This window comes from Rattus norvegicus, chromosome 10 (genome assembly GCF_036323735.1).
Source record: "Rattus norvegicus strain BN/NHsdMcwi chromosome 10, GRCr8, whole genome shotgun sequence".
Taxonomy (NCBI): domain Eukaryota; kingdom Metazoa; phylum Chordata; class Mammalia; order Rodentia; family Muridae; genus Rattus; species Rattus norvegicus.
The window spans coordinates 2,851,971-2,864,441 of record NC_086028.1 but is presented as its reverse complement, the minus strand read 5'-3'; the positions used below and the strand labels follow the sequence as shown (position 1 = coordinate 2,864,441).

The window sequence follows — 12,471 nt, the reverse complement described above, 5'->3', positions numbered from 1 at the left end:
TCCCCCCAACAATCTAGTTCACTGGGGGTTCAGTCTTAGCAGGACCCAGGGCTTCCCCTTCCACTGGTGCTCTTACTAGGATATTCATTGCTACCTATGAGGTCAGAGTCCAGGGTCAGTCCATGTATAGTCTTTAGGTAGTGGCTTAGTCCCTGGAAGCTCTGGTTGCTTGGCATTGTTGTTCATAAGGGGTCTCGAGCCCCTTCAAGCTCTTCCAGTTCTTTCTCTGATTCCTTCAACGGGGGTCCTATTCTCAATTCAGTGGTTTGCTGCTGGCAAACGCCTCTGTGTTTGTTGTATTCTGGCTGTGTCTCTCGGGAGAGATCTACATCCGGCTCCTGTCGGCCTGCACTTCTTTGCTTCATCCATCTTGTCTAATTGGATGGCTGTATATGTATGGGCCACATATGGGGCAGGCTCTGAATGGGTGTTCCTTCTGCCTCTATTTTAGTCTTTGTCTCTCTATTCCCTGCCAAGGGTATTCTTGTTCCCCTTTTAAAGAAGGAGTGAAGCATTGACATTTTGATCATCCGTCTTGAGTTTCATTTGTTCTAGGCATCTAGGGTAATTCAAGCATTTGGGCTAATAGCCACTTATCAATGAGTGCATACCATGTGAGTTTTTCTGTGATTGGGTTACCTCACTCAGGATGATATTTTCCAGTTCCAACCATTTGCATACGAATTTCATAAAGTCATTGTTTTTGATAGCTGAGTAATATTCCATTGTGTAGATGTACCACATTTTCTGTATCCATTCCTCTGTTGAAGGGCATCTGGGTTGTTTCCAGCTTCTGGCTATTATAAATAAGGCTGTGATGAACATAGTGGAGCACGTGTCTTTTTTATATGTTGGGACATCTTTTGGGTATATGCCCAAGAGAGGTATAGCTGGATCCTCAGGCAGTTCAATGTCCAATTTTCTGAGGAATCTCCAGACAGATTTCCAGAATGGTTGTACCAGTCTGCAATCCCACCAACAATGGAGGAGTGTTCCTCTTTCTCCGCATCTTCGCCAGCATCTGCTGTCACCTGAGTTTTTGATCTTAGCCATTCTCACAGGTGTGAGGTGAAATCTCAGGGTTGTTTTGATTTGCATTTCCCTTATGACTAAAGATGTTGAACATTTCTTTAGGTGTTTCTCGGCCATTCGGCATTCCTCAGCTGTGAATTCTTTGTTTAGCTCTGAACCCCATTTTTAATAGGGTTATTTGTCTCCCTGCGGTCTAACTTCTTGAGTTCTGTGTATATTTTGGATATAAGGCCTCTATCTGTTGTAGGATTGGTAAAGATCTTTTCCCAATCTGTTGGTTGTCGTTTTGTCCTAACCACAGTGTCCTTTGCCTTACAGAAGCTTTGCAGTTTTATGAGATCCCATTTGTCGATTCTTGATCTTAGAGCATAAGCCATTGGTGTTTTGTTCAGGAAATTTTTTCCAGTGCCCATGTGTTCCAGATGCTGCCCTAGTTTGTCTTCTATTAGTTTGAGTGTGTCTGGTTTGATGTGGAGGTCCTTGATCCACTTGGACTTAAGCTTTGTACATGGTGATAAGCATGGATCGATCTGCATTCTTCTACATGTTGACCTCCAGTTGAACCAGCACCATTTGCTAAAAATGCTATCTTTTTTCCATTTGATGGTTTTGGCTCCTTTGTCAAAAATCAAGTGCCCATAGGTGTGTGGGTTCATTTCTGGGTCTTCAATTCTGTTCCATTGGTCTATCTGTCTGTCTCTGTACCAATACCATGCAGTTTTTATCACTATTGCTCTGTAATACTGCTTGAGTTCAGGGATAGTGATTCCCCCTGAAGTCCTTTTATTGTTGAGGATAGTTTTAGCTATCCTGGGTTTTTTGTTATTCCAGATGAATTTGCAAATTGTTCTGTCTAACTCTTTGAAGAATTGGATTGGTATTTTGATGGGGATTGCATTGAATCTGTAGATCGCTTTTGGTAGAATGGCCATTTTTACTATATTAATCCTGCCAATCCATGTGCTTGGGAGATCTTTCCATCTTCTGAGGACTTCTTCAATTTCTTTCTTCAGGGTCTTGAAGTTCTTATTGTACAAATCTTTTACTTGCTTGGTTAAAGTCACACCGAGGTACTTTATATTATTTGGGTCTATTATGAAGGGTGACGTTTCCCTAATTTCTTTCTCGGCTTGTTTCTCTTTTGTGTAGAGGAAGGCTACTGATTTATTTGAGTTAATTTTATACCCAGCCACTTTGCTGAAGTTGTTTATCAGCTTTAGTAATTCTCTGGTGGAACTTTTGGGATCACTTAAATATACTATCATATCATCTGCAAATAGTGATATTTTGACTTCTTCTTTTCCGATCTGTATCCCCTTGACCTCCTTTTGTTGTCTGATTGCTCTGGCTAGAACTTCAAGAACTATATTGAGAAAATAGGGAGAGAGTGGGCAGCCTTGTCTAGTCCCTGATTTTAGTGGGATTGCTTCAAGTTTCTCTCCATTTAGTTTAATGTCAGCAACTGGTTTGCTCTATATGGCTTTTACTATGTTTAGGTATGGGCCTTGAATTCCTATTCTTTCCAGGACTTTTATAATGAAGCGGTGTTGAATTTTGTCAAATGCTTTCTCAGCATCTAATGAAATGATCATGTGGTTTTGTTCTTTCAGTTTGTTTATATAATGGATCACGTTGATGGTTTTCCGTATATTAAACCATCCCTGCATGCCTGGGATGAAATCTACTTGATCATGGTGGATGATTGTTTTGATCTGCTCTTGGATTCGGTTTGCCAGAATTTTATTGAGTATTTTTGCGTCGATATTCATAAGGGAAATTGGTCTGAAGTTCTCTTTCTTTGTTGTGTCTTTGTGTGGTTTAGGTATAAGAGTAATTTTGGCTTCATAGAAGGAATTCGGTAGTGCTCCATCTGTTTCAATTTTGTGGAATAGTTTGGATAATATTGGTGTGAGGTCTTCTATGAAGGTCTGATAGAATTCTGCACTAAACCCGTCTGGACCTGGGCTCTTTTTGGTTGGGAGACCTTTAATGACTGCTTCTATTTCCTTAGGAGTTATGGGGTTGTTTAACTGGTTTATCTGTTCCTGATTTAACTTCGGTACCTGGTATCTGTCTAGGAAATTGTCCATTTCCTGCAGATTTTCAAGTTTTGTCGAATATAGGCTTTTATAGTAAGATCTGATGATTTTTTTAATTTCTTCTGATTCTGTAGTTATGTCTCCCTTTTCATTTCTGATTTTGTTAATTTGGATACACTCTCTGTGTCCTCTCGTTAGTCTGACTAAGGGTTTATCTATCTTGTTGATTTTCTCAAAGAACCAACTTTTGGTTCTGTTGATTCTTTCTATGGTCCTTTTTGTTTCTACTTGGTTGATTTCAGCTCTGAGTTTGATTATTTCCTGCCTCCTACTCCTCCTTGGTGTATTTGCTTCTTTTTGCTCTAGAGCTTTTAGGTGTGCTGTCAAGCTGCTGACATATGCTCTTTCCTGTTTCTTTCTGCAGGCACTCAGCGCTATGAGTTTTCCTCTTAGCACAGCTTTCATTGTGTCCCATAAGTTTGGGTATGTTGTACCTTCATTTTCATTAAATTCTAAAAAGTCTTTAATTTCTTTCTTTATTTCTTCCTTGACCAGGTTATCATTGAGTAGAGCATTGTTCAATTTCCACGTATATGTGGGCATTCTTCCCTTATTGTTATTGAAGACCAGTTTTAGGCTGTGGTGGTCCGATAGCACGCATGGGATTATTTCTATCTTTCTGTACCTGTTGAGGCCCGTTTTTTGACCAATTATATGGTCAATTTTGGAGAAAGTACCATGAGGAGCTGAGAAGAATGTATATCCTTTTGCTTTAGGATAGAATGTTCTATAAATATCTGTTAAGTCCATTGGGCTCATGACTTCTCTTAGTCTGTCTACGTCTCTGTTTAATTTCTGTTTCCATGATCTGTCCATTGATGACAGTGGGGTGTTGAAGTCTCCTACTATTATTGTGCGAGGTGCAATGTGTGTTTTGAGCTTTAGTAAGGTTTCTTTTACGTATGAAGGTGCCCTTGAATTTGGGGCATAGATATTTAGGATTGAGAGTTCATCTTGGTGGATTTTTCCTTTGATGAATATGAAGTGTCCTTCCTTATCTTTTTTGATGAATTTTAGTTGAAAATTGATTTTATTTGATATTAGAATGGCTACTCCAGCTTGCTTCTTCTGACCATTTGCTTGGAAAGTTGTTTTCCAGCCTTTCACTCTGAGGTAGTGTCTGTCTTTGTCTCTGAGCTGTGTTTCCTGTAGGCAGCAGAATGCAGGGTCCTTGTTGCATATCCAGTTTGTTAATCTATGTCTTTTTATTGGGGAGTTGAGGCCGTTGATGTTGAGAGATATTAAGGAATAGTGATTATTGCTTCCTGTTATATTCATATTTGGATGTGAGGTTATGTTTGTGTGCTTTTCTTCTCTTTTTTTGTTGCCAAATTTTATTTCTTTTTATGTATGACTATGTATATATGCACATGTATATGTATAGATGTATGCACACATACACATATATGTATGTACATATATAGACATTTATATATGAATGTGTGTGTTTTAGGTAACTGTGTACATATTTCTTGAATATTTGCATGTAGAGTCTGGATTACACTTTTTTAGATGTGAGGGGGTATAAAAACTTTGTGTTTGAGAATTGCTTTGTTATGTTAAAACTATGAAATTCATATATATATATATATATATATATATATATCTTCACCATGCTAAGTATGTCGGTGTTGATTTTATCTCTAACACTGGCACTAATGACAATTAGAAACATGTGGCCCATACATATACAGCCACCAAACTAGGTAAGATGGATGAAGCAAAGAAGTGCAGGCTAACAGGGATGTAGATCTCTCCTGAGAGACACAGCCAGAATACAGCAAATACATAGGCGAATGCCATCATTAAACCACTGAACTGAGAACAGGACCCCCATTGAAGGAATCTTAGAAAGGACTGAAAGAGCCTGAAGGGGCTCAAGACCCCATATGAACAACAATGCCAAGCAACCAGAGCTTCCGGGGACTAAGCCACTACTCAAAGATTATACATGGACTGACCCTGGACTCTGACCTCATAGGTAGCAATGAATAGCCTAGTAAGAGCACCAGTGGAAGGGAAGCCCTGGGTCCTGCCAAGACTGAACCCCCAGTGAACGTGATTGTTGGGGAGAGGGCGGTAATGGGGGGGCTGGGGAGGGGAACACCCATAGAGAAGGGGAGGGAGAGGGGTTAGGGGGATGTTGGCCAGGAAACCGGGAAGGGGAATAACAATCAAAATGTAAATACGAAATATTCAAGTTAATAAAGATGAAAAAAGAAAGAAAGAAAGAAAAAAAGAAAGAGAGAAAGAAAGAAACTAAGAAAAAACTAACTCTTTAAACTTGCCATGAATGTGACTGGAAAGAGACTACAAATTTTAGTCCCAGGGAATGAACTCTTTTAGCCTACCCTCACATGCTGGTTATCACAGACACATTTTTCATAATGTCAGTAACAATCAGGAGGCTTAAACTTACCACACATATAGCATTAGGGGACATTATATAGGTGAGAGAGTGCAAATTATTCTGAATTAAATTTACCTCAATTATAGACAGTCTACAGATAAGGTTTAGCAGAATTTTTCTAGATTCTAAGAGTTTGTTTATGTAAATATACACCTAGGTGTCTTCATGCATGTGCTGGAGCCCTTGGAGGCATGAATCAGCCATCATAACCCTTGGAATTTGAATTACAGGTGCCTGTATGTTACTATGGGGATGCTGAGAATTAAACCCAGGTTCTTTTGAAATAGTAGTAAGGGTTTTCAATTCAGAGTTATCTCTCCATCCCTTTGAAAATAAGTGTTACAGTTTATGTGTAAACATATTATGCCTTATAAAATATTTCTAGATAATTATTTGTCAAAATTTAGTCAGAAATAAAGATACAATGGTTTACGAAGGAAAATTCAGGTATAATTGGTATGAACTGCATATAGAATGAAAAACTGTTCAAGTCATGTACACATTTCAGGAATGAAAATAAAGAGATGGATATAATATGTTTGAGAGTCATGCATAACTTGTCCAAATACAACCACTATATGCTTTATGGATATATGATTATATATAGTATATATAGTATAAATGAAGTACAAGTATTGGATTTAAGCCACTGTTTTATGCTAGGAAAGAATTCAAATGCTGAACCACCACCACTGTCTTGTAATCGAAAGTTCTTAAATTAACAAATTCTAGCACCAGGTATGCAATCCTATATTCCAGAATGAACATGTAATTCAAACCTTCTTATATAAACTCATATAAAGCACCTTAAAAACACTAAAATCTTCATCACAGTGTATGACAAAGTGTTGAGTAGATGACATTTGCTGTGAGTTGAGAGATCAGAGTAGCTACATCCATTGAGTTTTATCAACATGAATGCCTAAACACGACCTAAACAAATATGACACCAACTAATGTGGAAAGGGAAAGCATTGGGCCTCAACTCTATATGAAGAACTATGAGCAAATGCCAAGAGGGGAATAAATCGTCTTCCCCAGGGAAGAGCCTCTCTGAATGAATTTATCAAATACAAGTGGCCACCCCTGACATCATATATGTATATGTAAAATTATAATGATTGAGCATGTTGTATTTATGTCCTTAGGAATATGTATGTATGTATGTATGTATGTGTATGCATGTGTGTATGTATGTATGTATTTAGCAACTAAAGAAAAAGAGGCCATGGATTTGAAAGCTAAGGGTCTATGGGAGGAATTGTGGGGAGAAGAAAGGGGAAATAATGATGTAATTGTATTATTATTTCAAAAACTTTTAATTAAAACAGCACAAATTGGATCTTTAGCAAACAGATGCACATATGTGCCTCATATGTAAAAGGAAACTTGTATACACACTCAAAACACGTTGGATTCAGCTCCTTGTAGGTAACTGAAAATCCATATTGTTGAAATCTTTGAAATTTTGGTGGCTAATTCAGTTTATGTAAGCAACTATGCGTGTCATCTCTGGGACACATTTCTGTTTTAGACACGTCATTTTGAAATAGTATGTACAAAACAAATATATGAGTGTGAAATGTGTTCTTGTTTTAATATCCAGTTTTCTCTAAGGAAGTGGAAGATGAGGTGAGGTTGGACTAGTGGCTGAGAGGATGTCTCGGTTTGCTTCCTGATGCTGTGGTAAAGATGCATGAAAGAAAGTAACATGGAGAGGAACAAAATTACTTGGCTTCTATATCTCAGATCAGAATCTATTGAGGTAGGTCAAGCAGGAGTTCAAAGTAGGAACTCAGGCAGAAGCCATGGATTCTTAGCTGCTTACTGGTTTGCTCCTTGTGTCTTTCTCAACCTGTTTTCATATACAACCCAGGACTGTCCACCCATGGGCAGTACTGTCTATATTCAACTACCCTCCCCCAACACCAATCATTAAGCCAGAAAATATCCCCACGCTCTTGCCTACAAGCAATCTGATGAAGACATCTTCACAACTAAAGTTTCTCTTCAAGGCCATGATGTTATTTACTTGGTTGGAGAAAACAGAAGATAGAGCAGAATAATGGGCAGGCAAAATTCAGTAAAGGATAAAAGCCAATGTCTTCAGTTTGTTACATGAAATCTGAAGCACTCAGAAATGTTTCGAGCAGTTTTAATAACTCTTGCTTTTATGTGGGACCATGTAGCCCGCACTCTTGCCCGTCCCAGCTTCCTTTTGTTCCACCATCCTTATCTCCAGGACTGGCCACTGCTAGTCCTGACCTGGCTTCTCTTTCCACCTGTCTTTGCTTGGGGGGAGGTAGGAAGGCTCACTACCAGGCCACTCCTGAGACTCTTGAATATGTGAGTAAAAGAAACACACACACACACACACACACACACACACACACACACACACACACACACAGCCTTATTACCTTAACTTGCTAGGCACAATTGCTAGGAACAAATATCTCCTGCCTGGAAATATGTCCCCCTCCAATTTTATTATCTCCGTCTCTCCTACCCTACACTTCGTGGCTTGTTCCACTAAGACCCTTCCAAATTTTGGCCACCTGCCTGTAGTGGAGGCCACAGGCCCCTGAGGCCTGGCATGATTGCTGTCCTTTTTCCTCTGAAGCATGGCAGAAAAAGCCTTTGTCTTTCCTTGAGTCTCCCTTTTCTTCCTGGGATCCAGAAATCTCACCTGTACCCTCCACCCAGCAACCCACCCCCTCCAGCTTTCTTTATTGACAAATTAAAAACCAACTGAGGAACAGGATTTTAACTTCAGGACTTCCCTCTACACAGAAAACTTAGAAAGCACAACTGAGCTAATGCACACATAGTAAAAGGTGAACTTATTTGTAGAGATGTATAAGGACCTAAGAATGTATGTATCTGTAAAATTCAATAAATTTATACTTCTATGATTCAAACTGATATAAATTCTGGAATATTTAATTTAAAAATGCAAAGGAGAAACAAGCCAGAGTATTCAACTATTTGATTAGGTAAATCTAGAGTGGAAAAACTGTGGTACGGTTTTCATTTCAGTCACATGACCCTGGATGCATTAGATTTACTAGAATTTGCTATGTGTCTACCAACTAATCCCCACTTCCTTAGAATATTGTTTGTTCTATTATCACTTGCAGAGCCACCATGTTTGGTCTTTTCATATCAACTAGAATGATTCATGGCCTTTATTTTTACTATTATTTACTTTCAGCACATTTGTATGAATTTTTCCTCTGGTGTTTGCTTTTCAGTTTGGAATCTTCAGAGCCCCTAGAATCTATTGTTTTTGCTTAAACCTTAGATGATGACTGGCTAATGTATTCCTAGAAGTGGGAGCATAAAAGAAATGAAAGTTTTTTTTCATGATTTGGATTTTTCTGTTGTTTGGAAAATATTTACCATACTGCAGAGACACGCACAGAGGATGATAACTTTTCCTTCACATTCAAATATGCAATTTTTCAGATCACAGGGAAAAGAATTACCTTCAAGAGTTTTCTTTGTTTGGGCTTGTCAGGAATTGGTGCTTTACTAAAACAGACATTACTTTCAGAGTTTTCAGACATTTTACTAATTTTCTTCTTTAAATCCTGCCTGAGCAGCTTGTTAAGATGTGCATACTGGAGTGCACTCAGCTGGGCCCAATCCCCTTCCTCACTCACTTTTGCAGAAAGATGTTCTGATTGTGTAGATGTGTATTCTGTGTCACAGTTAGTCCTTACTTTTTGGTTTGGGGGCATTTCTTGCTGAGGAAAAGATGGAAGATTAATTTGATGATTGCGTTATTCTGAGTGCCCTTTATTTGGAGCGCTTAAGTTTTTAGGATGACTAACTTTACAAGACAAAGGTTTTGACACAGAGAAAGCAGAAAATGGTAATTGACAGGTAAATTTATGCATATCTATGATCAGCTACACATGTCACTAGACTAGCATTAAATTAGGTAAAAGCCTATGACTTCCACATTCAGTGTTTCAGCATACCACGTACACCTACACTGATGGGAAAAAATGATAACACAGAATACTAGCCAGAAAAGTATCAGGGAACAGTAAAGGACATTGTCTTCAGGTTGGTCCATGGAATCTGAGATACCCAGAATACTTGTAAGGCAAAATTGACTTCATATATGAGAAAAAGATAGCCTTAACTGTAAAATGCACATGATTTACAGAAGATATATATACATGAGACACATTGACACCTGTGCCTGGAGCAGATGTGATCCCACAGCTCTCTGTAACCACATCTACTGGGGGAGAAAACTGGACTCTCAGTAGTTGCACAATCCTGAGAGCTCAGGGTAGGCCACCACTTCTGCTACATTTCTGGACCAAAAGGAACCTGCCTAGAGTCCTCTGGACACTGGAACCAAGGAGCAGTCAGGGACAGGGTCCTTCCGATCTCTGCCTGTGCCCAGAGATTAAAGCCAGTCTCCAGGAGTTCTTACACATATGAGAGCAGAAGAAAGACCGCCACTTCTGCTCCAAGGGAGCCAAATGGAGTTCTCAGGTCACAGGAACCCAGGAACAGCCTGGGACAGAATCCTGCCAGTTTCTATCTGCATCCAGAGCTAACCGTGTGACACAGATCTCTGACTAGACAAGGCTTCCCAATTATCTCCCTACTTTTTCAATATAGTACTCAAAGTCCTAGTCAAAGCAATCAGACAACAAAAATACATCAAAAGGATACAAATCGAAAGGGAAGAAGTCAACATATTACTATTTGTAGATGATCTAATACTATACTTAAGTGACCCCAAAAGCTCTACCAGAGAACTGCTAAGCCTGATAAACAACTTCAGCAAAGTGGCTGGATATAAATTAACTCAAATCAGTAGCCTTCCTCTACTTAAAGGATAAATAGGCTGAGAAAGAAATTATAAAAACTACACCCTTCACTATACTCACAATTAATATAAAATACCTCGGTGTGTCTCTAACCAATCAAGTGAAAGATGTGTTTAACAAGAAATTCAAGTCTCTGAAAAAATATATTTAAGAAGATCTCTCAGGCTCCTGGATTGGGAGAATCAATATTATAAAAATGGCCATTTTGCTGAAAGCAATCCAGAGATTCAATGCAATCCCCATCACAATTCCAACTCAATTCTTCATAGAGTCTAAAAGAGCAATTTGCAAATTCATCTGGAATAACAAAAAAAAAAAAAACCCGGGAGAATGAAAAATATCCTCAACAATAAAAGAACTTCTGGGGGAATCACCATCCCTGGCTTCAAACAGTATTAGAGGACAATAGTGATAAAAACTGTATGGTATTTGTACAGAGACAGGCAACAAGATTGGTGGAATAGAATTGAAGATCAAGAAATGAATCCATACATCTATGCTCACTTGACCTTTGACAAAGGTGTTAAAACCGCCCACTGGGGGAAAAAAGATAGCTATTTCAACAGATGATGTTGGTTCAACTGGTAGTCATCATGTAGAATAATGAAAATCATTCTTATCAGCCTGCACAAAGCTCAAGTCCAAGTGCATCAACAACCTCCACATAAACCTGGTACACTCAAACTAATAGAAGAAAAAGTGGGGAAGAGTCTTGAACACATGGGCACTGGGGGAGATTTTCTGAATAGAACACCAATGCCTTATTCCTTAAGATCAAGGATTCTCAAATGGGACCTCATAAATTGCAAAGCTGCTGTAAGTCAAAGAACACTGTCATTAAGATAAAATGGCAACCAATAAAATGGGAAAAGATCTTTACCAATCCTACATACCATAAAGGGCTAACATCCAATATATAAAAAGAACTCAAGGTAGATTCCAGAGAACCAAATAACCCTCTTAAAAATGGGGTACAGAACTACACAAAGAATTCTCAGCTGAGGAATAGCTGAGAAGTATCTAAAGAAATGTTCAAAATCCTTAGTCTTCAGAGAAATACAGTCAAAATAACCCTGAGACTCTACCTCACACCTGTCAGAATGGCTAAGATCAAAAGCTTAGATGAAAGCAAATAGTGTCGAGGATGTGGAGAAAGAGGAGCACTCCTCCATTGTTGGTGATTGCAACTGGTACAACCATTCTGGAAATCAGTCTGGAGGCTCCTCAGAAAATTGGACATTGTACTACCTGAAGACCCAGCTATACCACTCCTGAACATATACCCAAATGATCCTCCATCATATAACAGACACATCATCTACTATGTTCATAGTAGCCCAATTTATAGGAGCCAGAAGCTGGAAAGAACCCAGATGCCCTTCATCAGAGGAATGGATACAGAAAATATGGTATATCTATGCAATGGAGTACTACTCAGTTATCAAAAACAATGGCTTCATGAAATCCATAGGCAAATGGATTGGATGGAACTAGAAAATATCATCCTGAGTGAGGTAACCCAGTCACAACAACAACAACAACAGCAAAAACCCAACACATGGTATGCACTCACTGATTAGTGGATATTAGCACAAAAGCTCAAATTACCCAAGATACAAATCACAGATCACTTGAAGCTCAAGAAGGAGGACAACCAAAGTGAGTGCTTCAGTCCTTCTCAAAAAGGGGAACAAAAATATTCATAGGAGGAGTTATGGAGACAAAATTTGGAGCAGAGACTGAAGGAATTATACGCATACATTCTAAAAGCATATAGCCACCTGAGTTTTGACAAAGAGGCCCATATCACACCTTGTTGCAAAGACAGCATCTTCAACAAATGGCAGTGATTAAACAGGGAAGATACATTTAGAAGAATGAAACCTGATTCTTATTTTCTCACCCTGAACAATATCCGTAGATATCCTGTTAGATATACATGTTTTGGTTCTTTTTTTTTTTTTTTTTTCGGAGCTGGGGACCGAACCCAGGGCCTTGCGCTTCCTAGGCAAGCGCTCTGCCACTGAGCCAAATCCCCAACCCCGATATACATGTTTTAATTGGAATAGCCATA

General features: G+C 38.9%; 1 protein-coding gene across 10 annotated transcripts in view; it reads right to left on the bottom strand.

Annotated features, from left to right (window-relative positions):
- A630010A05Rikl (RIKEN cDNA A630010A05 gene like) overlaps positions 1 to 12,471 on the bottom strand; it is a 161,859-nt gene that overhangs the window by 25,333 nt on the left and 124,055 nt on the right. The window lies entirely within an intron of this gene.